Below are 25,795 nucleotides of genomic sequence, written 5' to 3'. Positions count from 1 at the left end.
CCAGTGCTCGAAACTGAGTCAGCAGGGCTGACAGTAGGAGTGAGCGTGGCAGCTACAAAGGCATGACCAACCCTAACAAAATGCTTATTGAAACAGTCTACCATTCTGCCTTTATCTGAGATGACAATGTAAAGACTCTCTTGACTTTCCTCTATCTAAATAAGGCTTCCTGATCCAGTTGACTGAATGATCCTCCTGATCTGTTTGGATCCTGACAGTCCAGATATTCCAGGACCAGCGTGGATAAGCTGTTTGGATCATTCAGCAGTGGTTTGGGGGTCGGCATCAGGACAGCTTACTTTGCTAGATGTTGTTGTGCTTTTAATGGGTCTGATTGGGCTTCTTCACAGTAACTGTCCTCTTCATTTGGGGGAACTTTCAGGTTGTTGAGGTGGGAGGTGGGCTGTTTTAACTTCAGAAGGAAAACTGGTAGAGACACTATGAATAAAATCATCAATTCTCAATTGTGTGTGTGTGTGTGTGTGTGTGTGTGTGTGTGTGTGTGTGTGTGTGTGTGTGTGTGTGTGTGTGTGTGTGTGTGTGTGTCCTCAGTGAACTGTATCAGTTCCTGCAGTAGCTTCCAGCTGCAGCAGTCAGTTCAGTCTGACTGAGGGAGGTTTTTGTACGACGCTTTATCACTGTGTGAACAGATGCTGACTGTTGATATAGTGGTAACTCTGACAGTAGTAAACTGCTGCATCTTCAGCCTGGACTCCACTGATGGTCAGAGTGAAGTCAGTCCCTGATCCACTGCCTGTAATACTACCTGGAATCCCTGGTGCTCTCTGATTAGCATAGTAAATGAGGACTTTAGGAGTTTCTCCATTTCTCTGTTGGTACCAGGATAAAAGATGGGTGCTGCCCGAATTATAAACCTTGGGACTGGTTCGACAGCTGATGGTGACGGAGCCTCCCGGAGCAGACCTCACTGCTCCAGGCTGAGTCACTGTGACCTGGCCTCTGGACTCTGAGGATACAGAGACAAAAACATAAACCACCGTCATCGTTTTCTCCGCTTCATTTCAGAGGGACGGATGTTCATAGAGGAGAGGAGTTTGATTCTCTGGACTTTACCTGTGAAGCAGCAGCAGAGGAGAGTCCAGATGAGGATGGAGATCAAAGTCATGTTTTGATGAGGAGGATTTCTGTGGCTTCTGTTGTCATGAAGGACAGCTGTCAGTCATCCAGTGTTCAACTCTCAGGACTATAAACTCTCCCAGAGCACTGGAGCATGGTGCTGCTGATGCAAAGTGGCTCTCTATGGAAATGCTCTGACTGACTCCAACAGGGACTTGGATTACTCTGATGATGCTGTTTCTAAATGGATCAATCAATTTAACAAACTCTTGACTAAGAATAGATCTAAGCTAGTCTTGGGTGGATATATTAAAAAAGGCCCTTTTAACAATTTATACTGTCTTGTTGTGGTTTATTGTTAGATAAATAAATATCACTACCAAATAAAATAATAAATTTAAAAATATATAAACCAAAAGTGACAAATGTTGGAAATTTTTAGCATAGTTTGATCGGTTTTCTAGTTATTATGTCAACTAGCAAGATTTTACAAATTCAGCCTGATTTTGGTGAGTTTGTTGTTGTCAAAGTGAGAGAGCCGTGTCTCTCTAGAGTGAGAGGTTTTTGTACGGCGGCTCAATGAGTTTGTATCACTGTGGAGGACTTTTGGTGGAGGAACCAGACTGGATGTTGACTGTAAGTATCTTTAATTTCTCCATGAGCTCATATTCAATATTCATTCTATTTTCATTTAATAAATGTAGGCCTTACTTAAAGATATTGCTGTTTAGATTTGGTTTTAATATTATTTCAGCGATCACTAAACTCTTCATGTCTCCGAATATAAACTAAAACCACACTAATGAAAAACTGGCAACTTTGGTTGCACTAAAAATTATTTTTAACTGTTTGTAGATTCTTGTTATTTAAGTTTTTTCTACAAAATGGATTTGGTTAATGTAAATAATATTTTGATTTTATCGTTTTGTCTATTGACAAAGACTTCCTCTTTAAGACTGAAAGAAAATGTTCTTGAAATTTTTAAATGTAGAGCCTATTGTTGCCAAAAAAAATCTCCTGTTCTGCAAAGCATTTATTAAGTTTATTATATGTTTCACTAAAACATTCTATCAGTCTAATAATTTTAATGACATGCGACATCTTCATTTGCGTCAATGAATATCATATAATATCAATGTATAATTTTAATCACATACTGTAGTACAAGGATTAATTAGGTGAGTTGACAAAACTATTTCTGTAACTGCCTTTTTCAGTCATGAAGCCTGTTTGCTGCCCTGGTTCATTAGTGAAACCTGCTTAAATGAGTAGAGCAAACGCACAACATATCTTACGACTTACTGGTTTCAGCAAAGAAGTCTGGAAGATAAAAAGTAAAAAGACTCACACTCTTGCTCCCGTGCATAATTTGTAATTATCAAACACTGACATTTCAGTTTAATAATTAAAATGTATGCACTGGAGGAAGAGTGTGTGGTTTTTATCTTCAGTAGTGAAACCTGTCTGTTGCCATGGTTCAGTAGTGATGCCTGTCTGTTTTCATGGTTCCTGAGCTCAGAGAGGGAAGTGAAACATTGAAGATCAGTTTCATCCAATCTCTCCCACTGCTGAGTCTTCTGAGAAAGATCCTCAGAACTAGCAGCCTCCTCTCCCCTCCATTTTGTTCACCTATAATCAATAGGATTTACAGTTTATTTTCCCCTGTATGAACGTTTTATCTATTCTCTCTCTCTCTCTCTCTCTCTCTCTCTCTCTCTCTCTCTCTCTCTCTCAGTGGGTCGAGTCATCCCCACCCTGACGGTGCTGCCCCCCTCCAGCGTGGAGCTGCAGCAGGGGAAGGCCACGCTCATGTGCCTGGCCAACAAGGGCTTCCCCTCAGACTGGAGGCTGGCCTGGAAGGTGGACGGCAGCAGCAGCAGCAGCAGCAGCTGGGAGGAGAGCAGGAGCCCCGGGGTGCTGGAGAAGGACGGCCGCTACAGCTGGAGCAGCACCCTGAGGCTCCCTGCAGACCGGTGGAGGAAGGTGGGCTCTGTGACCTGTGAGGCCACCCAGGGCTCCCAGTCTCCGCTCTCGGAGACACTGAGGAGAGACCGGTGTTCCCAGTCCTGACCTGACTCACTGGGACTTCTGCTACTGGTTTTACTCTGCTACTGCTCTCAGTCTGCACTCAGCACTGTAGTCTCTCTCTCTTTCTCTCTCTCTCTCTCTCTCTTTTTCTCTCTCTCACCAGACTCATTACATCTTTAAAAATTAAAAAATCTGTTTACCGACTCAGCTGTGTTTCCATGGATATTATTATTATATTATTCATTAACTCTGTGACAGAAACATGAAAGTGATTATGTTTACCTGTTATATCCTAAAGATATGCTGGAGCTAGGTGTGGATGTTAGGATGAAAGGAGACAATTTTTATTTCCATTTCTTATCACTCTTTGCATGACTGCAGTAAAATTGCTCTCATGTATTGTTTGGAAATTTCTCTCTATGGTTACATGTAGATAGATAATCCAATGTTTTAACTCAATGATCCCTCATTACTAAAGTGTCCTATTGGTAAATCCTCTGCCTGTGTCAAATTTATAATGTATCCAGAAAATATGCTGAATCTTTGTAATAAATTTACAAAAGTAGTAAGAGCATTTTCAGGAGTAAAGTAAGTAAGTAAAAAGCAGGATATCGTCAGCATAGAGGGATATAACATGAAATATTTACATGTCATCCTTCTGTCTCTGCAAAGCGCTCAAGCACTGAGGCAAATAAAAAGGATGACAACAGACACCCTTGGTGTGTCCCCCTTTCTAAGTAAAAGCTAGAAGACTATAAAAAATTAAAAGGAAAAATTGTCATTAACAGAATGTCGTTCAGTTTTCTGAGGCTGAATGGAGCACAACAAGTCTAGTGTGTGTTTGTGTTTGGACTGAACCAGTCTTCCTAGTGTTCCCAGTCTTCCCAGTCTTGGTTTAAGAGGCTGAGGAAGGAACAGCTGAATGGTTGTAAAATTGACTTTCAACAGGTTGGAGGTCAGCATGGAGAGGTCAAAGACCAACAGAGATGGATGGATATGCTTAGAAACACAGCCAATAAAATACATATCTAATTCATAAATAATGTCAAATTAATTGCATTTTGGTTCACTGGAAATTACATCAACTGTCAGCTTGTGAGAATTGTTTTGCTAAAGACTCTCAGTATGTTTGTATTAAAATATAATATATTGAAATAATATTGAATAACACAATGAATTAAATAGTATTTTCTGTTGTTGGACAATTGTAATGAGTTTGAGTTTGTGGAGTCTTTTGGAATAAAAGGTACTCAGTTCATTTGACTAAAAAACTCCTATATTGAAATCAGTATTAATCTGATTAAAACTATGCATTAAATTATCTTTTGTGATCTTTTGTTTTTATAATTCTGCAGAGTTTGAGATTGTTGAGTTTGTCTGAAAAATACTCAGTATGTTTGAACTTGAACATAGTTAAATAATGAAAATCCTTTAAAATTTCAAATAAAGTATCAATGTTTCATAATCTGTATTAAAATATCTTGCTTTATGAAATTCTATACTTAAAATGTGTTTAACTCTGACTTTGAATAAAGTTAGATTCGCTGTAACAGTGATCCTGTTTCAAACCCTGTTTCATCAACATAATCATTAAAACAACATTAAAAATAATGTTTTCATGATGAAAACATAATTATTATATTCTATTATAAACTGTCTTTTTGGACAAACCATTGTTGTTTTAGTTTCTCTGCAGCTGTTGAGTCAGATCAGTTCCTCTCCAGCTGAGGGAGGTTTTTGTACGACGTTGTATCACTGTGTGAACGGCTAGCTGTAACCACCCTGCTGACAGTAGTAAACTCCTGTATCTTCAGTCTGGACTCCACTGATGGTCAGAGTGAAGTCAGTCCCAGATCCACTCCCACTAAAACGATCGGAAACCCCAGACTGACGGTTTGTAGCATAATTAATCAGAAGTTTAGGAGTTTCTCCAGGTTTCTGAAGGTACCAGTGGAGGTGGGTACTCATACTTGTACTGGCTTTACATCTGATAGAGACAGTCTGTCCTGGTTCAACAGACTGAGATTCAGGAGACTGAGTCAGAATGATTTCTCCTGTTGAATCTAGAAAATATGAAAAAGAGGAGAAGGGTTATTGAGACAAATACAGCTTGGAGAAAGATGATCAATATCAAAACAGAAGAGTAGAATTTCTTTAACATGGAGAATAGATGGAAGAAGGTAAATGCTGGTTGTTTCAGTGTTTCTCCATCATAGCAGAACATCATTCTGGTAAACCTGGTTGCATCCTGAAGCAAAGTTTTCAGAAGAGAGTCTCACCCTGAACAAGGAGCCCCAGGGTGCCCAGCAGTAGAATCTGTGACATCATCATTGTGCTGCCGGCGTGTCAGTGACTCTGAAAGGCCTGGACAGCCACTGATCAACAGATATTAAATAATAATAATAATAATAATAACTATTTACATAGCACTTTTCAAAGTGCTTCAGAAAGGATAAGACAATAAAATACATTAAAAGACATAAAAAGACAATAAGAGATATTAAAATCTAAAAACAAGGCATCACTCACAGTGAGAGTAAAAGTAGCTCGAGAAGCATTTTGAAGAACAAAAGGCTACATAATTCAGGTAAAAACAAGCCTAAAAAAGTGTTTTTTAAAGTGATTTAAAGAAGGATCCTGAGTTGGCTAGCCTGATCTCCTCTGGCAGATCATTCCACAGTCTTGGGGCCCTGATGGAAAAAGCTTTATCACCTTTTGTTTTCATCCTAGATTGAGGAACGACCAACAGGCCCCTGTCTGAGGATCTCGGGCGCCGCCTGGGCCTGCGCCTTTTGAAATTAATCCGGAAATTGATTGATAGCCAATGAAGAGAAGTGAGATGTGTTGACTATTTTTTTGAAGCTGTAAGAAGTTTGGCTTTAACATTTTGGACTAATTGCAACTTTTTTGCAACGTTTTTCTGACTGAAGCAGGAGTAAAGTGAGTTACAGTCATGGGCGTCGCAGCTATTATATGAGGACTTTTTAAAATTATTAGTTTAGACCCCCCCACTTTTACCATGTTTTTACCATGTCGAAAATCAGTGCATCGGTCTATCCACTCGGCTCTTTTCAGAGCGCTGTGTCAGGGCTTCATTATTAAATCCATTCCGCTTGCTTATTGAGAGAATGCCCAAATCAATGAAACTCCATACCACGTCTTCACTGCTACCTTGCACCCAGGCAGATTCTCACATAGCACGCACACACATAAACACGAGCGCGCCGCTAACGTTAGCTAGTCATTGATGCCTGATGCCAGGTAGCTGAGTTAAGGCCCATTCACACTTAGAGCGACAACTATAAAGATAACTATAAACTATAACGATATGCTGTCGCTCAAGCCTTCACACTACAACGATATCAGCGCCAAATATTCCGAGAAAAAATGGAGCATGATTACTTTACCGACGTGCTTTTATTTTACTCGCTCGCTAAAGTAAATAACGACATAGCCGAAGGATTTGGGTTCATGCATTGCCGCAAAAGAGAGAGGAGATGGCAGATAATAATGCTCTTTTGTGGCGCTTTCATAACATTATTGTGCTTTGTTTATAGGAGAGCTAATGGTACTAATGGCCACCAAATGAAGCTATTCATTTCTTTAACAGTAGGAGACTCTGCACACCACATCTACTGTGGATCAAAGAGTAAAGTCTCCTGTAGACCATGTTGAGAGAAACACCTGAACGTCACCGTGGCTGAACGGGTTTCAACAGGATACTGGAGACACATGTTGTTCCCTCCCGCTCATATTGAAAACATAGGATAATAGCGCATTTGCAGTCAGATTGGCCAAGAGATTATGCTATTTTCTTAGCATCATGCTAGCAAAAGGTAGCGATTTAACTAACTTAACCAGTAAACTGCCTTACCGCTAATCCCAAGAGCTGTTCCGATCCCGACCGCTATGTCACGTTTCTGTTCAACATGTTTAGAGGCGATGGTCTTTGTGAAACAGCGCCGGGTTCCTCTGGACTTCTGTCATCAGTTCCTCAGCAGCTCCATCACTGCAGTGAACTACTGAACTCTCCCACCCCTTCTTTGTAGAACTTTAGTTTGATTGGTTGAAAATGTTTTATCGTTGTCTCTACCGCCAGAAAAATCGCTCTGAGATGGAACCAAGAATATAGTTATAGTTGTCCCTTGTAATGACCAGGCGCTCCCCGTTTTGACAAATAAAAGCCTGGCTGGCCCATGGCCTCAGGTCTTGGTGATTCTTCATATTAGTAGAAATGATTTGAAGATGAATGTAGTTTATTGGAGAATGCATAGGGGCACTTTGACTAGTTGTCCTCTCCACTTTACTCATTGATTTGATAACATTAAAGAAGTTCATTTAACAGAAATTGCAATTACATGCAAGCATAAAGAGATCCTCAAGTTTAAATAAACAATGAGTGGTTATTATTAAAGATGGCTCTGAATTAGTCATCGAATCAATTTCTGTACTTTAAGCTTTTTAATATCTTCAAATTTGTGATCTGGGGCCAACCACTTCCTCTGGATGAAATTACAAAATGTACCCATAATTTTTCTCATGCTAGTATAGCCAGATAAAAGTATCAAACCATGTGTTAAAAGGCACCAGAATACAGGAAATGACATCTACTCTGTTACAAATTTTCTGGGGGAGGGCGCCCAGAACCCCCGTTAGATTGTCCCACCCACATTTTCAATGCTTCCTACGCCCATGGTTACAGTAGTCGAAATGTGAGGAGGTTAAAGCATGTGTAACGGTTTCTAGGAGATTAATAAAAATGCTCTGATTTTTTAATGTCTCCTATATTGAAAGAAGTAGGACTGAACCATGTAAGAAATAAAATGTATAATGTGCTTTTTTATATGGATAGTACACTCTGTTCTTGCTTTCCTTTGTCCTGGAAAGTGGAGTGTTTTTTGTCCTGCTTACTATAATGATGTAATCAGTGCTTGAATGCATGTATGATCACTATATATGGTTATGTGTGGTTTTGAGTGATTCTATAGGTGGACATGCAGTTAAAAGTCTGAACTAGTGGGTTGGTTTTGAGCCAAGTAGGTTTGGCTATGGGCCAAGATTTATAGTTTTGTTTACTTTAACCTATATAAGTGGATCCTACACTCCGTTCTTTGTCACTTCTTTGTTGCTTGTTTGGAACACTGAACTGAACCATGCATGTCTGAATAAAGAATCCACAGAAGACTTTTGAACCTTGCTTAGTCATTTTGACCCACAACGGGTGAAGTAAATTTTTGCATTTACAACCACAAACTTTACGTGTTCATCCAGATTAAAAATGATGCCAAGACTTCCGTAGTTTGAGGAGACTTTTGTGGATATTGAGCAAAGGTGGCCATGGGTATAAGGCATCATTTTCACACAACATGAGTGGTATGCTCTTAATTAATGGGATACTATTCATGTGTATAATAAACTGCATACTACATGTAATTGTTTAGCTCTTTCACTGTTTTGTCTGTACAACAGATACATGTGTTCACCCAACTATTCCCTTCCTTCAAGAAAAAGACTCTCTTGACTTTCCTCTATCTAAATAAGGCTTCCTGATCCAGTTGACTGAATGATCCTCCTGATCTGTTTGGATCCTGACAGTCCAGAAATTCCAGGACCAGCGTGGATAAGCTGTTTGGATCATTCAGCAGTGGTTTGGGGGTCGGCATCAGGACAGCTTACTTTGCTAGATGTTGTTGTGCTTTTAATGGGTCTGATTGGGCTTCTTCACTGGAACTGTCCTCTTCATTTGGGGGAACTTTCAGGTTGTTGAGGTGGGAGGTGGGCTGTTTTAACTTCAGAAGGAGAACTGGTAGTGACAGTGTGTGTGTGTGTGTGTGTGTCCTCAGTGAACTGTATCAGTTCCTGGGTGCTGTATCAGCCTCAGGGTGCTGGAGCAGCACCCTGAGGCTCCCTGCAGAGCAGTGGAGGAAGGTGGGCTCTGTGAGGAAGGTGGGCTTCTTAAAGGGAAGTAAAACAATGTGTGAGTGAGTGACTGGTGGAGCATAAAAACCATCTGACAGAAAGTCCTTAAAGGGGAAAATCCACTCTCACACAGTAAAGGTGTCAAACCGCCCGGTGATTGATTGACAGCCGCAGCCTTCCTGTCCTCTAAGCTGATCGGTGTCTCCTAGGTGATGTCCGTCCCACCCTGACGGTGCTGCCCCCCTCCAGCGTGGAGCTGCAGCAGGGGAAGGCCACGCTCATGTGCCTGGCCAACAAGGGCTTCCCCTCAGACTGGAGGCTGGCCTGGAAGGTGGACGGCAGCAGCAGCAGCAGCAGCAGCTGGGAGGAGAGCAGGAGCCCCGGGGTGCTGGAGAAGGACGGCCGCTACAGCTGGAGCAGCACCCTGAGGCTCCCTGCAGACCAGTGGAGGAAGGTGGGCTCTGTGACCTGTGAGGCCACCCAGGGCTCCCAGTCTCCGCTCTCGGAGACACTGAGGAGAGACCGGTGTTCCCAGTCCTGACCTGACTCACTGGGACTTCTGCTACTGGTTTTACTCTGCTACTGCTCTCAGTCTGCACTCAGTACTGTAGTCTCTCTCTCTCTCTCTCTCTCTCTCTCTCTCTCTCTCTCTCTGTCTCTCTCTTTTTTGCTCTCAGTTGTTTTCTTGCTCGCAGTACTGTTGATATTTTTGATATGTTAAGACAATAAAGATCTTTTCACCAAATCAGTTGAGCCTTGAGGCAATTAAAGTGGCGACAAAGGACCCCCTTGATGTGTCCCACTTTCCAAATATAAGCTATAAGACAGTAACCCATTTGTAAATACTGAGGCCTGGGGGACATAATATAGTAGTTGTGTCCATTTTACAAAATTATCCCTCATTAAAAGCATCATCACTGAGTGTTGTTCTGTTTTCTGACCTGAGACTGAAAGGCGCACAACAAGTCTAGTGTGTGTTTGTGTTTGGACTGAACCAGTCTTCCCAGTCTTCCCAGTCTTGGTTTGAGAGGGTGGAGAAGGAACAGCTGAATGGGGAAGTTGACTTTCAACAGGTTGGAGGTCAAACATGAACAGAGCTGGATTGACACATATGGAAACACAGACAAGAACATATATCTCTACTTCATGAATAACATTAAATGAATTACATTCACTCTCACTGGAAATAGTTTACATTGAAACTTTTCAACTGTGACACTGAGAGAATTGCTGGACTGAAACACACAGCATGATTGAACTAAACACATAAAGACATATTCAGTCTGTTTGACTAAACTATCATATATTGAAATTCATATTAATTTAATAACATTATGAATTAAATGATCTTTTGTTCAGAATTCAAATTCTTTGATTTGAGTCGTTTGTTGAATATATTTGAAATATATTCAGTACGTTTGAGCTAAAAAAAATTGTTAAAAAAGCAAAAGTTGTTATTAATATATATTATTAAAATCACTACTTGAGTATTAATGCCTCATATAATCTCAAGTAAAATATCCTAATTCATGACAGTTGAAATTAAATCCTTAGAATGTCTGGCTCTGACTTTGTTAGACTCACTGTAACAGACATATCCTGTTTCAACAACATAATTATTAAAATAAGGTAAAAAGTAAGTATTCATTGAATTAAATAAAATATTTTCATTCTGAAGATGTGACATTTACATCCTATTTTGACCAGTCATTTTAGTCAAACCTCTAATGTTTTAGTTTCTCTGCAGCTGTTGAGTCAGATCAGTTCCTCTCCAGCTGAGGGAGGTTTTTGTACGACGTTGTATCACTGTGTGAACGGCCAGCTGTTAAACTGCTGACAGTAGTAAACTCCTGTATCTTCAGTCTGGACTCCACTGATGGTCAGAGTGAAGTCAGTCCCAGACCCACTACCACTAAAACGATCTGAAACCCCAGACTGACGGTTTGTAGCATAATTAATCAGAAGTTTTGTAGTTTCTCCAGGTTTCTGAAGGTACCAGTTGAGGTTGTTAGTAATACTTGTACTGGCTTTACATCTGATAGAGACAGTCTGTCCTGGTTCAACAGACTGAGATTCAGGAGACTGAGTCAGAATGATTTCTCCTGTTGAATCTGGAAAATATGAAAAAGAGGAGAAGGGTTATTGAGACAAATACAGCTTGGAGAAAGATGATCAATATCAAAACAGAAGAGTATCATTTCTTTAACATGGAGAATAGATGGAAGAAGGTAAATGCTGGTTGTTTCAGTGTTTCTCCATCATAGCAGAACATCATTCTGGGAAACCTGGTTGCATCCTGAAGCAAAGTTTTCAGAAGAGTCTCACCCTGAACAAGGAGCCCCAGGGTGCCCAGCAGTAGAATCTGTGACATCATCATTGTGCTGCCGGCGTGTCAGTGGCTCTGAAAGGCCTGGACAGCCACTGATCAACACTGGCCTCTTAACGGGTGGAGAGCAGAGAGGCAGGACTGATATGCAAACACACACACACACACACACACACACACACACACACAGAGTCAGTGAACTGTAGCTGTCCTGAGCATATCATGGTGTTTCCCCCTCAGTGCTGGGAGCATTGACTATTTAAATGATCCTCATGTACATGAGATTAATAGAAGGTCTTAATAAAGTGAACTAAGCATGATCCACACACTCTGAGCAGAAATATTCAAATGCGTACACCTTCATGCAGACAGCATGCAGACAGTGAATGTAATGATGCAGACAGACCAAGAGGTAGCCCTAAACTGGATTCCCAACAGCCTGTTCCCATATTAATGCTGTCTAAATTAAAGTAATTATGAATTAAGAAGAGACTGTATCGGTCCCAAAATAAACAGGGCAAGGGTTGGTCTTATGACAGTGAAAATAGATAGGTTTTTTGTTTGGATAGAAGATTTCCAAAGAATTAGCTTCTCTAATGGCAAGAGTAAGTTGACTCCAAAGACAGGGACCTCTGTAGGAAATTTGTCTGCTGCCTGCTGATTTCTCCTTGATTATCGGGACGGTAACCAGCGTCCTGCGATCAGAGGACACGAGGATGTATGTAAGGGATTATGTCAGATAAATATGACGGCACAAGCCCATATAACAATTTGTACATTAGTGGAAATACTTTGAAATCAGATCCGGCTTGAATCGGGAGCCAGTAAACAGAGGTCGCAATGGGTGTAATGTGATTGAATTCTCTAGTTTTAGTTAATATTGTAGTTGTAGCATTTTGTACAACTAGAAGGGTTTTAACACTGGAGTTTGGCAGACCAGAAAGACATGACAGTAATCAGGTCTCAAGGAAACAAATGCATGTACAAGAATTTCATTGGCTATCAAGGCTATCCCTGTGATATCTCTGATGTGTGAGTCAAATGAGAGAATTGGATCAAATGTAATGCCAAGGCTTTCAGCTTTGGGACTCCCGCAAATTTAAAGTGACTCGAGATCTTTTTGTTACAACTAACCTATCTTTAGTTGGCATTTAGTATCAAGAAGTTTAATGTCAGAACCATTTCCAAAGTCAAGTCCTTCCTTTCTTTTCATGACCTAGAAATAGTTTTACATGCATTCATTTCCTGTCGCTTCAACTATTGTAACTCCTTGCAGAGGTGGGACCAAGTCATTGTTTTGCAAGTCACAAGTAAGTCTCAAGTCTTTGCACTCAAGTCCCAAGTCAAGTCCCAAGTCAAGACTGACAAGTCCCAAGTCAAGTCCCAAGTCCTAAACTTTGAGTTTCGAGTCCTAAACAAGTCATAATGCGCTCTTCACCAAATGTAATGCCATTTTAACAACAGAGTAATAATATATTAAATTTACACAAATCATGAATGCTTTTTTAGAAGCCGATTTGTCATCTCGTTTCGGGTGAACATCAAAGTACGAGTCGGGGAGGGAACCCGCTGTAACGTTAGCTCAGCATTGGCTCGCTAATTACGTTAATATATTAGCCTCGACTTATCGTTCTTTGTGCAGCTTCAAATGTCGAACGAAGTTGGAAGTTGTTGCATCTCCGTCTGTAATTTTCGACCCGCATGTTTTGCATTCTGCAATTCGTTTTTGGTTGACCACCGCGTAGTTTTTGTACGCGAACAAAATTATCTTTGGTATCATTTTTTCTAACTGGCGCTCCGTAACGTAACGTTACTTCTTCATGGTTCTCTCTTGCAACTTGATTGGATGCTGTCAGATTGGTTCAAACAAAGTGGATCTGGGAAATGAAGTGTCGACTTGCTGGGAATGAATAGCGTTAACGTTAGTTGATTCAGGAAATGAAGGGAAATGAATTGATTCGTGGCACACTTTTTAAATAACATACTTTTTAATCTTTGGGTTTGGGGGAAGGTATCAAGTCTTTTCAAGTTAAAAGGCTCAAGTCCAAGTGAAGTCACGAGTCATTGATGTTAAAGTCCAAGTCGAGTTGCAAGTCTTTTTTGATTTTGTCAAGTCGAGTCTAAAGTCATCAAATTTGTGACTCGAGTCTGACTCGAGTCCAAGTCATGTGACTCGAGTCCACAACTCTGACTCCTTGTATACTGGTATCAGTCAGTCTTCCCTGTCCCGCCTACAGCAGGTCCAGAACACTGCAGCAAGGCTTCTCACTGGTACCAAAAAGAGAGACCACATTTCCCCTGTTCTGGCGTCATTGGCTCCCGGTTCGCCAAAGGATTGATTGCAGTCATTATAGATTTGAGTTTTGTCAGCATAGCAGTGAACATTTATATCATAGCATGTGAATAGAGAATAGCAATGGGTCTAGAACTGAACCTTGTGGTACACCAAAGTTGACATTGGAGCATTCAGAGATGATGCTGTGGTCAGATATATTCTGCATTCTATCGAAAAGATAAGACTTAAATCATGAAAGTGCAGGGCCTCGGATACCAATGTAGTTCACAAGGCGATTTAGAAGAATATTGTGATCGACTGTATGTGTACAACAGATACATGTGTTCACCCAACTATTCCCTTCCTTCAAGAAAAAGACTCTCTTGACTTTCCTCTATCTAAATAAGGCTTCCTGATCCAGTTGACTGAATGATCCTCCTGATCTGTTTGGATCCTGACAGTCCAGATATTCCAGGACCAGCGTGGATAAGCTGTTTGGATCATTCAGCAGTGGTTTGGGGGTCGGCATCAGGACAGCTTACTTTGCTAGATGTTGTTGTGCTTTTAATGGGTCTGATTGGGCTTCTTCACTGGAACTGTCCTCTTCATTTGGGGGAACTTTCAGGTTGTTGAGGTGGGAGGTGGGCTGTTTTAACTTCAGAAGGAAAACTGGTAGAGACACTATGAACCACATCAAAATGGCAGGATAGGAGACAGTAGTTATCCACCCCCTAATGATGTTGACCCTGAACCCCTATCCCATCCCATTCATATCCTAGTGTTCATTAGTAGGGTTAGACATACCAGCACTATGTTGAGGCCAGGTTTCAGGTCTGTAAATCCAGCTCATCTGATCAGTATCCCCCTCCAAAACACAACTGCAGTTGCTTCAAAAACTGTTGCTATCAAGTTAATGTTACAGAATGTGAGATCCTTGAACAACAAATCTTTTATCTGCAATGATTTAATCACTTCACAAAATGTAGACCTCCTGATGCGGACCTGGCTTAAACCAAAAGACGACTGTGCTCTAAATGAAGCTCCCAGTTATCCACGTTTTTATTTTTTCCCGCCTAGATTACTGCATTTCTTTATACTCCACCCTCAATAAGAAAAACCTTTTACATTTACAATTAGTCCAAAATGCAGCAGCCAGGCTTTTAACTTGTACAAGAAGAACAGAACACATCACCCCAATCTTAGCCTCTCTTCATTGGCTACTCATTAGTTTTAGAATCGATTTTAAGATTTTATTGATTACTTTCAAAGCACGGCTCGGTCTAGCTCCCTCTGACATCACAGACCTTTTAAGCCCATATGAACCAGAGGGCAGCCTGAGATCCTCCGGCAAGGCCCTTCTGGCAGTTCCTAGGTGGAGGCTGAAGACACTAGGTGGTCGTGCTTTTGCTATTAGGGCCCCTTCCCATTGGAACTGCCTGCCTGAGGATATCAGGAGGGCAAAGCGGCCTCCTTCAAATCCCTTCTTAAAACTCACTTTTTGAGACTTGCTTTTAACACCTGATTCATTGCTTTAGTGTTCTTTTGTTTTTACATTTGCATATCTCATATTGTTTTAATTCAATTCTTACTTTCTGTTGTTTTTCTGATTGTTAATCTAGCCTTTGTAAAGCACTTTGTAACTCTATTTTTAGTAAGTGCTATATAAATAAGGTTATTATTATTATTATTATAAATTCTCAACAGACAAGTTCTCTCTCTCTCTCTCTCTCTGTGTGTATGTGTGTGTGTGTGTGTGTGTGTGTGTGTGTGTCCTCAGTGAACTGTATCAGTTCCTGCAGTAGCTTCCAGCTGCAGCAGTCAGTTCAGTCTGACTGAAGGAGGTTTTTGTACGACGCTTTATCACTGTGTGAACAGAGCTCGACTGTTGATATAGTGGTGACTCTGACAGTAGTAAACTGCTGCATCTTCAGCCTGGACTCCACTGATGGTCAGAGTGAAGTCAGTCCCTGATCCACTGCCTGTAAAACGACCTGGAATCCCTGATGCTCGATTATTAGCACCATAAATGAGAAGTTTAGGAGCTTCTCCATCTCTCTGTTGGTACCAGGCTAATTCGTGGTAGCTACCAACATAAACCTTGGGACTGGTTCGACAGCTGATGGTGACGGAGCCTCCCGGAGCAGACCTCACTGCTCCAGGCTGAGTCACTGTGACCTGGCCTCTGGACTCTGAGGATACAGAGACAAAAACATAAACCACCGTCATGGTTTTCTCCGCTTCATTTCAGAGGGACGGATGTTCATAGAGGAGAGGAGTTTGATTCTCTGGACTTTACCTGTGAAGCAGCAGCAGAGGAGAGTCCAGATGAGGATGGAGATCAAAGTCATGTTTTGATGAGGAGGATTTCTGTGGCTTCTGTTGTCATGAAGGACAGCTGTCAGTCATCCAGTGTTCAACTCTCAGGACTATAAACTCTCCCAGAGCACTGGAGCATGGTGCTGCTGATGCAAAGTGGCTCTCTATGGAAATGCTCTGACTGACTCCAACAGGGACTTGGATTACTCTGATGATGCTGTTTCTAAATGGATCAATCAATTTAACAAACTCTTGATTAACAATGCATCCAATGTAATTAATTAATTAATATGTAGATTTTGCTTGATGTCTATAAACAAGAGTTTTTCAATAATTTATTTTGTCTTGTTTAAGTTCACTGCTAGAGAAATAAATATCACTACAAGACAAATTTAACAGTATACAAACCAAAAGTGATTAATGTAGGAATGTTGTGCTATTTGTGATAATTTAGCTAGTTATTACATGAGCTAGCTAGGTTTTACAAATTCAGCCTGATTTTGGTGAGTTTGTTGTTGTCAAAGTGAGAGAGCCGTGTCTCTCTAGAGTGAGAGGTTTTTGTACGGCGGCTCAATGAGTTTGTATCACTGTGGTGGACTTTTGGTGGAGGAACCAGACTGGATGTTGGAAGTAAGTAACCTATCTCATGTTTTTCGTAATCCATGAGCTACATTTTAATTTGTTACATATTCAATGTAATTTATGAAGCTACATATTTAATTTTCTATGTTGATGTGTATTTTTTAAATGAGAAATTCCTTTCACCAATGAACAAACAATTTAATTAAATGAATCCAAATGGCCAATTTAATAATCGTGAGACTTGGGCCAGAGGAGAAAGTATGTATTCCTAACGATTTTTATAAAGTTGCTTCTTGAGGGCTTGTAGTTTTAGTTTTGTCTGACAAAGTGAGAGAGCCGTGTCTCTCTAGAGTGAGAGGTTTTTGTACGGCGGCTCAATGAGTTTGTATCACTGTGGTACACTTTTGGTGGAGGAACCAGACTGGATGTTGGAAGTAAGTTTCTGCACAAATTTTAAACATCATATTATTTATTAAGGCTTTTATTCCTGTGTCTGAATTTTAGAAGTAGATATAAATATCCAGTGTGTTGACTTACATCACTTACAGTTAGCTTTCTTTTCTCTGTTTCTCTCCTTAACCATGGAGTCTAACTTACAGCTGCTTGACTACACTTTTGTTTTTACACATTGTAGACATACTGTGAAAAGTCAACAACTTGACCTTTAGAAAAGATAAATGAAAAACATTACTACTTTCCAAAATTGCTTTTTAATCTTCAATTTTCACTTAAATGATTGTTGACAACTTGTGAATATTTGAAAATGTAGGAAAATCTCTCATTTTGTCGCTTCAAGTAGGCGTACGGTTTCAAAAGCTATTTCGACATTTTCTAATTTTATGGTCATGTTTTTTTTTGGTTTAAACTTTACAGAAACGTAGAGTTATGTTTCAACAAACCTCAAGAAAAAAATCCTATTTAAAAATGTATTTGTAATCCAATTTGTTTGCAATTTTTCCAGTTTCTAGTTTAATTTAAAATACAGTTAGAAATGTTTGCTGATTTAGAAAAGAAATTTTAAAATGTTTCCAAATCTGTACTCCTTTTATTATGTAGTTTGATATATTCGTGGTCATATGAGGACTCTTTCTGTGCTGATATGCATGAGAGGCTTCTTAAAGGGAAGTGAAACAATGTGTGAGTGAGTGACTGGTGGAGCATAAAAAGCATCTGACAGAAAGTCCTTAAAGGGGAAAATCCACTCTCACACAGTAAAGGTGTCAAACCGCCTGGTGATTGATTGACAGCCGCAGCCTTCCTGTCCTCTAAGCTGATCGGTGTCTCCTAGGTGATGTCCGTCCCACCCTGACGGTGCTGCCCCCCTCCAGCGTGGAGCTGCAGCAGGGGAAGGCCACGCTCATGTGCCTGGCCAACAAGGGCTTCCCCTCAGACTGGAGGCTGGCCTGGAAGGTGGACGGCAGCAGCAGCAGCAGCAGCAGCAGCTGGGAGGAGAGCAGGAGCCCCGGGGTGCTGGAGAAGGACGGCCGCTACAGCTGGAGCAGCACCCTGAGGCTCCCTGCAGAGCAGTGGAGGAAGGTGGGCTCTGTGACCTGTGAGGCCACCCAGGGCTCCCAGTCTCCGCTCTCAGAGACACTGAGGAGAGACCAGTGTTCCCAGTCCTGACCTGACTCACTGGGACTTCTGCTACTGGTTTTACTCTGCTACTGCTCTCAGTCTGCACTCAGTACTGTAGTCTCTCTCTCTCTCTCTCTCTCTCTCTCTCTCTCTCTCTCTCTCTCTCCAGAATCATTACATCTTTAAATAGTAATGTTTTCATGCTCGCAGTAATGCCAATATTCTTGATATGTTAAAACAATAAATATCGTTTCACCAAATCAGTTGTGTTTCCATGGATATTATTATAAAAATAACTAATGTCTTATGATGCTGTCTTAATGGTAACAGTGGTTCCGTTAAATCCACAGAGACTGAGCTCATCTCAGGGTAAAGTGACTAGGATCGTATAAATACTGGTGATGATTTGAGAATAAATGATAGGATTATGTAACGTATTGTCACACATTCATTAACTCCGTCAGTGCCACATGAAAGTGATTGTGTTTACCAGTGGTATCCAAAAGATAGACATGAGGTAGGTGTGGCTGTAAGGATGAAAGGAAGCTATTTTCATTTTTAAACATCGCTTCTCACTGCTTTCATGACTGGAGCAAATTTCTCTGTATGGTTACAAACAAATCCAATGTTTTAACCATTTAAATGGAAAATCGCCCAATGATCTCTCATTACCAAAGTGTCATATTGACAAGGCCTCTGATTTTGCCAAGTTTATATCCAGAGAAAATGCTGAATCTTTGTAATAAATCAGCAAAATTAGTAAGATACATTTTTAGGATCAGAAATAAGAAGCAGGATATCATCAGCATAAAGTGATATAACATGAGTGTGATCTCCAGTTTTGACCCCTGAAAAATTTCCATGTGAGTTTTCGGTCTCTCCAAAGGGTTCGAGCACTGAGGCAAATAAAAGTGGTGACAAAGGACACCTTTGACCCTTTCCAAGGGTCCAAAAAGTGACTATAACACATTTGTAAATGCTGAGGCCTGGGGAATATGATATCATAATTGTATCCATTTTATAAAATTATCCCTCATGAAAAAGGAAGCATCATCACTGACAGAGGGTTGTTCAGTTTTCTGACCTGAGGTTGAGTGGAGCACAACTCCACAAAACTAGTGTGTGTTTGTGTTTGGACTGAACCAGTCTTCCCAGTCTTGGTTTTGGAGGGTGGAGAAGGAACAGCTGATGGTTGGGAAGTTGACTTTCAACAGGTTGGAGGTCAGCATGGGGAGATGAAACAAAAACAGAGCTGGATCTGACTCACTGGAAAACATTTACATTGAATCTGTTCAACTCTGAGCTTGCGAGAATTGTTTTACTGAAGGACTCTCAGTATGTTTGTATTCAAATTTTACTTTTGTTGGAGAATTGTAATGATTTTGGAATAAACAATACTCAATATATTTGACAAAAAAATCCTATATTGAAATCAGAATTAATTTTATGAACACTATGCATTAAATTATATTATTTGATGAGATGAAATTATTTAATGTAACTTTGCACTGAGATTGTTGAGTTTGTCTGAAAAATACTCTGAAGTAGAAAATAACAGTTAAATAATGAAAATCCTCTACAATATGTATTATTGAAATTGCTAATTAAGTATCACTGTCTCATAATTTGTATTAAAATATCTAGCTTTATGACAATTGAAATTATATACTTAAAATGTGTTTGACTTTGAGTAAACTTAGACTCACTGTAACAGTGATCCTGTTTCAAATCCTATATCAACAATATAATAATTAAAACTGTATTAAATACAGTGTTTTCATGATGAAAATGTAATTTTTGTATGCTATTATGAACTGTATTTTAGTCAAACCTCTAATGTTTTCATTTCTCTGCAGCTGTTGAGTCAGATCAGTTCCTCTCCAGCTGAGGGAGGTTTTTGTACGACGTTGTATCACTGTGTGAACGGGAAGCTCTGACCCTGCTGACAGTAGTAAACTCCTGTATCTTCAGTCTGGACTCCACTGATGGTCAGAGTGTAGTCAGTCCCAGATCTACTACCACTAAAACGATCTGAAACCCCAGACTGACGGGTTGTAGCAGTATGAATCAGAAGTTTAGGAGTTTCTCCAGGTTTCTGAAGGTACCAGCTGAGGTAGGTAACAGCTGAACTGGTTTTACATCTGATAGAGACAGTCTGTCCTGGTTCAACAGACTGAGATTCAGGAGACTGAGTCAGAATGATTTCTCCTGTTGAATCTGAAAAATATGAAAAAGAAGAGAAGGGTTATTGAGACAAATACAGCTTGGAGAAAGATGATCAATATCAAAACAGAAGAGTATAATTTCTTTAACATGGAGAATAGATGGAAGAAGGTAAATGCTGGTTGTTTCAGTGTTTCTCCATCATAGCAGAACATCATTCTGGGAAACCTGGTTGCATCCTGAAGCAAAGTTTTCAGAAGAGAGTCTCACCCTGAACAAGGAGCCCCAGGGTGCCCAGCAGTAGAATCTGTGACATCATCATTGTGCTGCCGGCGTGTCAGTGGCTCTGAAAGGCCTGGACAGCCACTGATCAACACTGGCCTCTTAACGGGTGGAGAGCAGAGAGGCAGGACTGATATGCAAACACACACACACACACACACACACAGAGTCAGTGAACTGTAGCTGTCCTGAGCATATCATGGTGTTTCCCCCTCAGTGCTGGGAGCATTGACTATTTAAATGATCCTCATGTTCATGAGATTAATAGAAGGTCTTAATAAAGTGTCAGAGCGTTGTCATCCTAGAAGAGACCACTCCCACACTCCCATCAGGATAGAAACACTATTTATTACACACAGGCTTTTAATTTGACTGTATGATTCTTCTACAATCCCTTTTTAAATTAAAACCTGGCATCTTCATTGTTTATCTTAATGGGTTGTATTTGTTTTTATTTTGTCGGCAACTCTGATTTAAAAACTGCTTTCAAATGAGTTTCCCATGTCTTCAGGAGTTTCCCTGTTTTTGGAGTTAGTCTTTAAATCCAGTGGCTTGGCTTTACGGTTCCCCAAAATGAAATTGGAGGAAGGACTAAGGACGGTACATTTGACCGTCCGTCCATCATGCACAATATCTCAGATGCCACTGATTGGTTTTTGATGAAACCTCAGTTGATGATGCATGTTATTGCTCCATTCCAGCATTTCCATAATTACATTGGTCAGCCTCAGGGGGGCACTATAAACTTAGTTTAATTGTACGTCACGCACAATATTTCAGACGCTGCTGATCAGAATTTCAGGAAATTTAAAGGAATGATGCGTCTCATTACAACATTCTGGAATTTTTCACATTGTGCTGGAGTAAGGAGGGCATTACAATGTTTACTTGTTGGATTTTGCTTTTTGAGGGAAATTTGGGGGAATGATGCATCTGACCACTGCATTCTCACATTTTCAAAATGACACTGATCAGCTGAAGGGGGAACACATTACCTGGTTTGTTCACTCATCCATGTGTCACACACAAAATTGCAGATATCACTGATTTGATTTTGATCAAACTTGGGAAACTAATGCATCTATCTGCTGCACTCCAGCATTCAAAAGTACATTGATTGACCCAAGGGCAAAAGAACAATTACAGCTCAAAACAAGGTGATTGGCCGAGGTGGGGACTTCGTAATTCATGTGGGACGACATGTTTACTGTTGCCTTGTTTTCTGATGCCAAGGTTTCCTTCTACAGTCTGACACCACATTCCCCTCTTCTGGCCTGACTCAGTGTCTGTACAATAGATACATGTGTTCACCCAACTATTCCCTTCCTTCAAGAAAAAGACTTCACCTTTATTTAACCAGATAAGTCAATTGAGAACCAATTCTCATTTACAATGACGACCTGGCCAAGAGGCAGAAACAGAAGGCAAGTCGGTGCAAGACATTAACACATAAATACAGCAAGTACATAACAACATTAGTCAAATTTAAGACATCACAATATATACAGTATATACAACAACAAAAATCTATGTACTATGGACCAGAAGTCAAAAGCAACCGGTGACAAAGCGGATGGCAGTGTGGTAGATGACGTCCAGTTTACTGAGAAGGTTTTTGGGGGCAATCCTGTAGATTAAGTTGCCATAATCCAGGATTGGGAGAATGGTCATCTTAACCAGGGTGTGCTTTGCAGAATGGGTGAAAGATGCTTTATTACGGTACAGGAAACCAATTCTTGCTCTGACTTTGGAGAGCAGTGTGTTGATGTGAGTTTGAAAGGAGAGTGAACTGTTGAGCCAGATACCCAGGTATTTATAGGAGTTGACGAATTCAAGTTCTGACCCATCCAGGGAGGAGATTTTGAGGGGGCAGGCGACTTGGGGTAGGTTCCGGTTGAAGACCATGCATTTTGTTTTTTTAGTATTTAGCAGAAGGTGAAGGTTGGAGAAGGCAAATTGGATACTGTTGAAGCTGTGCTGCAGGGAAGTCAGGGCAGTGTTCAGGGAGGGGCTGGATGTGTACAAAATGGTGTCGTCAGCATACAGGTGGATGTGAGAGCTGCCAGCAGCATGAGCAACATTATTTATGTAGATCTTGAATAGGGTTGGACCTAGAATGGACCCCTGAGGGACACCCATGGACAGGGACAGTGTGTCAGACAGGAAACCCTCAGCTCTCACAGACTGTACACGACCAGAGAAGTAGCTGTTGAACCATGCCAGACATTCCTCTGTGAATCCTATGTCCTTGAGCCTGTCAAGCAGGATACAGTGGTCCACAGAATCAAAAGCCTTTGCCAGGTCAATAAATGCAGCCACACAGTACTCTTTGCTGTCGATGGCACATATGATGTCGTTTAACACTTTAAGTGTTGCAGAGACACACCCATAGCCGGTTCTAAAGCCAGACTGCATGATGGTGAGAATACTGTGGGACTCCAGGTGGTGGGTGAGCTGTTTGTTGACCAATTTCTCAAAGACTTTGGAGAGGCAAGGCAAGATGGATATGGGCCTGTAACAACTGAGGTCTAACTTGTCACCTCCCTTGAAGAGTGGGATGACAGCAGCAGATTTCCAGTCCTGGGGGAATTCATAGGTCTGCAGGGAGAGGTTGAACAGACAGGTGATGGGAGTTGAGATAATATGAGCCAGTAACTTCAAGAAGAAAGGGTCTAGAGCATCGAGCCCAGCTGATTTATAAGGATCCAGTTTGAGCAGCTCCCCAAGCACCTCATTCTCCTGCACTGGCTGGAAGGAGAAGTGGAGGGTGTCTGGGGGAGAGGACCAGTGCTCGAAACTGAGTCAGCAGGGCTGACAGTAGGAGTGAGCGTGGCAGCTACAAAGGCATGACCAACCCTAACTTCCTGATCCAGTTGACTGAATGATCCTCCTGATCTGTTTGGATCCTGACAGTCCAGATATTCCAGGACCAGCGTGGATAAGCTGTTTGGATCATTCAGCAGTGGTTTGGGGGTCGGCATCAGGACAGCTTACTTTGCTAGATGTTGTTGTGCTTTTAATGGGTCTGACTGGGCTTCTTCACAGGAAGTGTCCTCTTCATTTGGGGGAACTTTCAGGTTGTTGAGGTGGGAGGTGGGCTGTTTTAACTTCAGAAGGAAAACTGGTAGAGACACTATGAACAACATCATGAATTATCAATTGTGTGTGTGTGTGTGTGTGTGTATGTGTGTGTGCTCAGTGAACTGTATCAGTTCCTGCAGTAGCTTCCAGCTGCAGCAGTTAGTTCAGTCTGACTGAGGGAGGTTTTTGTACGATGCTTTATCACTGTGTGAACAGATCCTGACTGTTGATATAGTGGTAACTCTGACAGTAATAAACTCCCGTGTCTTCAGCCTGGACTCCACTGATGGTCAGAGTGAAGTCAACTCCATTCCCTCCTCCACTTCCAGTGAACCTGGAGGAGATTCCCGAAAATCTCTCTGATGTTCTGTAGATCAGAAGTTTAGGAGCTTCTCCAGTTTTCTGATGGTACCAAGCAAGGTAATATTTTGAGCCAGAGTACTGGTTAACTTTTGGACTGGCCTTACAGTCCATAGAGACAGTTTGACCAAGCTGAACTGATTTTGCTGCTGGCTGAGTCAAGACAATGTTTTGACCAAAAGACCCTGAGGAGAGAGAAGAAACATTGGACATGAGATGGAGAGGTGAAACTCAGCTACACTCCAAATGATTTTCACAATATAGAAAAAAGATCGATTTTTTTTCTCACCCTGAGTGGAGCAGAGGAGAGTCCAGATGAGGATGGAGATCAAAGTCATGTTTTGATGAGGAGGATTTCTGTGGCTTCTGTTGTCATGAAGGACAGCTGTCAGTCATCCAGTGTTCAACTCTCAGGACTATAAACTCTCCCAGAGCACTGGAGCATGGTGCTGCTGATGCAAAGTGGCTCTCTATGGAAATGCTCTGACTGACTCCAACAGGGACTTGGATTACTCTGATGATGCTGTTTCTAAATGGATCAATCAATTTAACAAACTCTTGACTAAGCATTTATGTAAGGTAAATTTTTTTAAAAAGAGCACAAACACAAACAAAATGTTATTAATCTTGTAAATTTGGGGCATGAATTGAAAGTTTAGCTAGTTATTACATGAGCTAGCTAATGTTTTACAAACTGAGGCTGATTTCGATCAGTTTGGGGGTTTTTTCACAGTGAGTGAACAAAACTAATTTGAATTTGTTAATTTATTTCCAACGTAGTTTAATATATTCGTGGTCATATGAGGACTCTTTCTGTGCTGATATGCATGAGAGGCTTCTTAAAGGGAAGTGAAACAATGTGTGAGTGAGTGACTGGTGGAGCATAAAAACCATCTGACAGAAAGTCCTTAAAGGGGAAAATCCACTCTCACACAGTAAAGGTGTCAAACCGCCCGGTGATTGATTGACAGCCGCAGCCTTCCTGTCCTCTAAGCTGATCGGTGTCTCCTAGGTGATGTCCGTCCCACCCTGACGGTGCTGCCCCCCTCCAGCGTGGAGCTGCAGCAGGGGAAGGCCACGCTCATGTGCCTGGCCAACAAGGGCTTCCCCTCAGACTGGAGGCTGGCCTGGAAGGTGGACGGCAGCAGCAGCAGCAGCAGCAGCTGGGAGGAGAGCAGGAGCCCCGGGGTGCTGGAGAAGGACGGCCGCTACAGCTGGAGCAGCACCCTGAGGCTCCCTGCAGAGCAGTGGAGGAAGGTGGGCTCTGTGACCTGTGAGGCCACCCAGGGCTCCCAGTCTCCGCTCTCGGAGACACTGAGGAGAGACCAGTGTTCCCAGTCCTGACCTGACTCACTGGGACTTCTGCTACTGGTTTTACTCTGCTACTGCTCTCAGTCTGCACTCAGTACTGTAGTCTCTCTCTCTCTCTCTCTCTCTCTCTCTCTCACTCTCTCACCAGAGTCATTACATCTTTAAATAGTATTGTTTTCTTGATTGCAGTAAAGCCGCTATTCTTGATATGTTAAGACAATAAAGATCTTTTCACCAAATCAGTTGTTTCCATGAATATTATTATAAAAATAAAAGATGTCTTATGATACTGTCTTAATGGTAACAGTGGTTCCATTCAGAGACTGAACTCGTCTCAGGGTAAATTTGCTACGATTTTATAAATGCTGGTGATGATCTGAGAAGGAAACGATGGGATTATGTAATTCTCTTCTCACATATCTCTGCTACTGCTCTCAGTCTGCACTCAGCACTGTAGTCTCTCTCTCTCTCTCTCTCTCTCTCTCTCTCTCTCTCTCTCT

General features: G+C 41.3%; 5 pseudogenes; 4 read left to right on the top strand and 1 right to left on the bottom strand.

Annotated features, from left to right (window-relative positions):
* The first annotated feature begins 720 nt into the window (after positions 1 to 720).
* LOC144542845 (Ig kappa-b4 chain C region pseudogene) lies at positions 721 to 3,250 on the top strand (annotated as a pseudogene).
* A 6,039-nt stretch (positions 3,251 to 9,289) lies between these two features.
* LOC144542944 (Ig kappa-b4 chain C region pseudogene) lies at positions 9,290 to 9,565 on the top strand (annotated as a pseudogene).
* Positions 9,566 to 15,485: 5,920 nt separating this feature from the next.
* On the bottom strand, positions 15,486 to 15,979 carry LOC144542938 (Ig kappa chain V region 3547 pseudogene; annotated as a pseudogene).
* A 427-nt stretch (positions 15,980 to 16,406) lies between these two features.
* On the top strand, positions 16,407 to 18,298 carry LOC144542844 (Ig kappa-b4 chain C region pseudogene; annotated as a pseudogene).
* Positions 18,299 to 25,067: 6,769 nt separating this feature from the next.
* On the top strand, positions 25,068 to 25,448 carry LOC144542942 (Ig kappa-b4 chain C region pseudogene; annotated as a pseudogene).
* The last annotated feature ends 347 nt before the right edge of the window (positions 25,449 to 25,795 follow it).

The sequence above is a fragment of the Centroberyx gerrardi genome, chromosome 19, assembly GCF_048128805.1.
Source record: "Centroberyx gerrardi isolate f3 chromosome 19, fCenGer3.hap1.cur.20231027, whole genome shotgun sequence".
Taxonomy (NCBI): domain Eukaryota; kingdom Metazoa; phylum Chordata; class Actinopteri; order Beryciformes; family Berycidae; genus Centroberyx; species Centroberyx gerrardi.
Note: the sequence above shows the minus strand (reverse complement) of the source record. Positions and strands in the feature narration are given on the sequence as shown.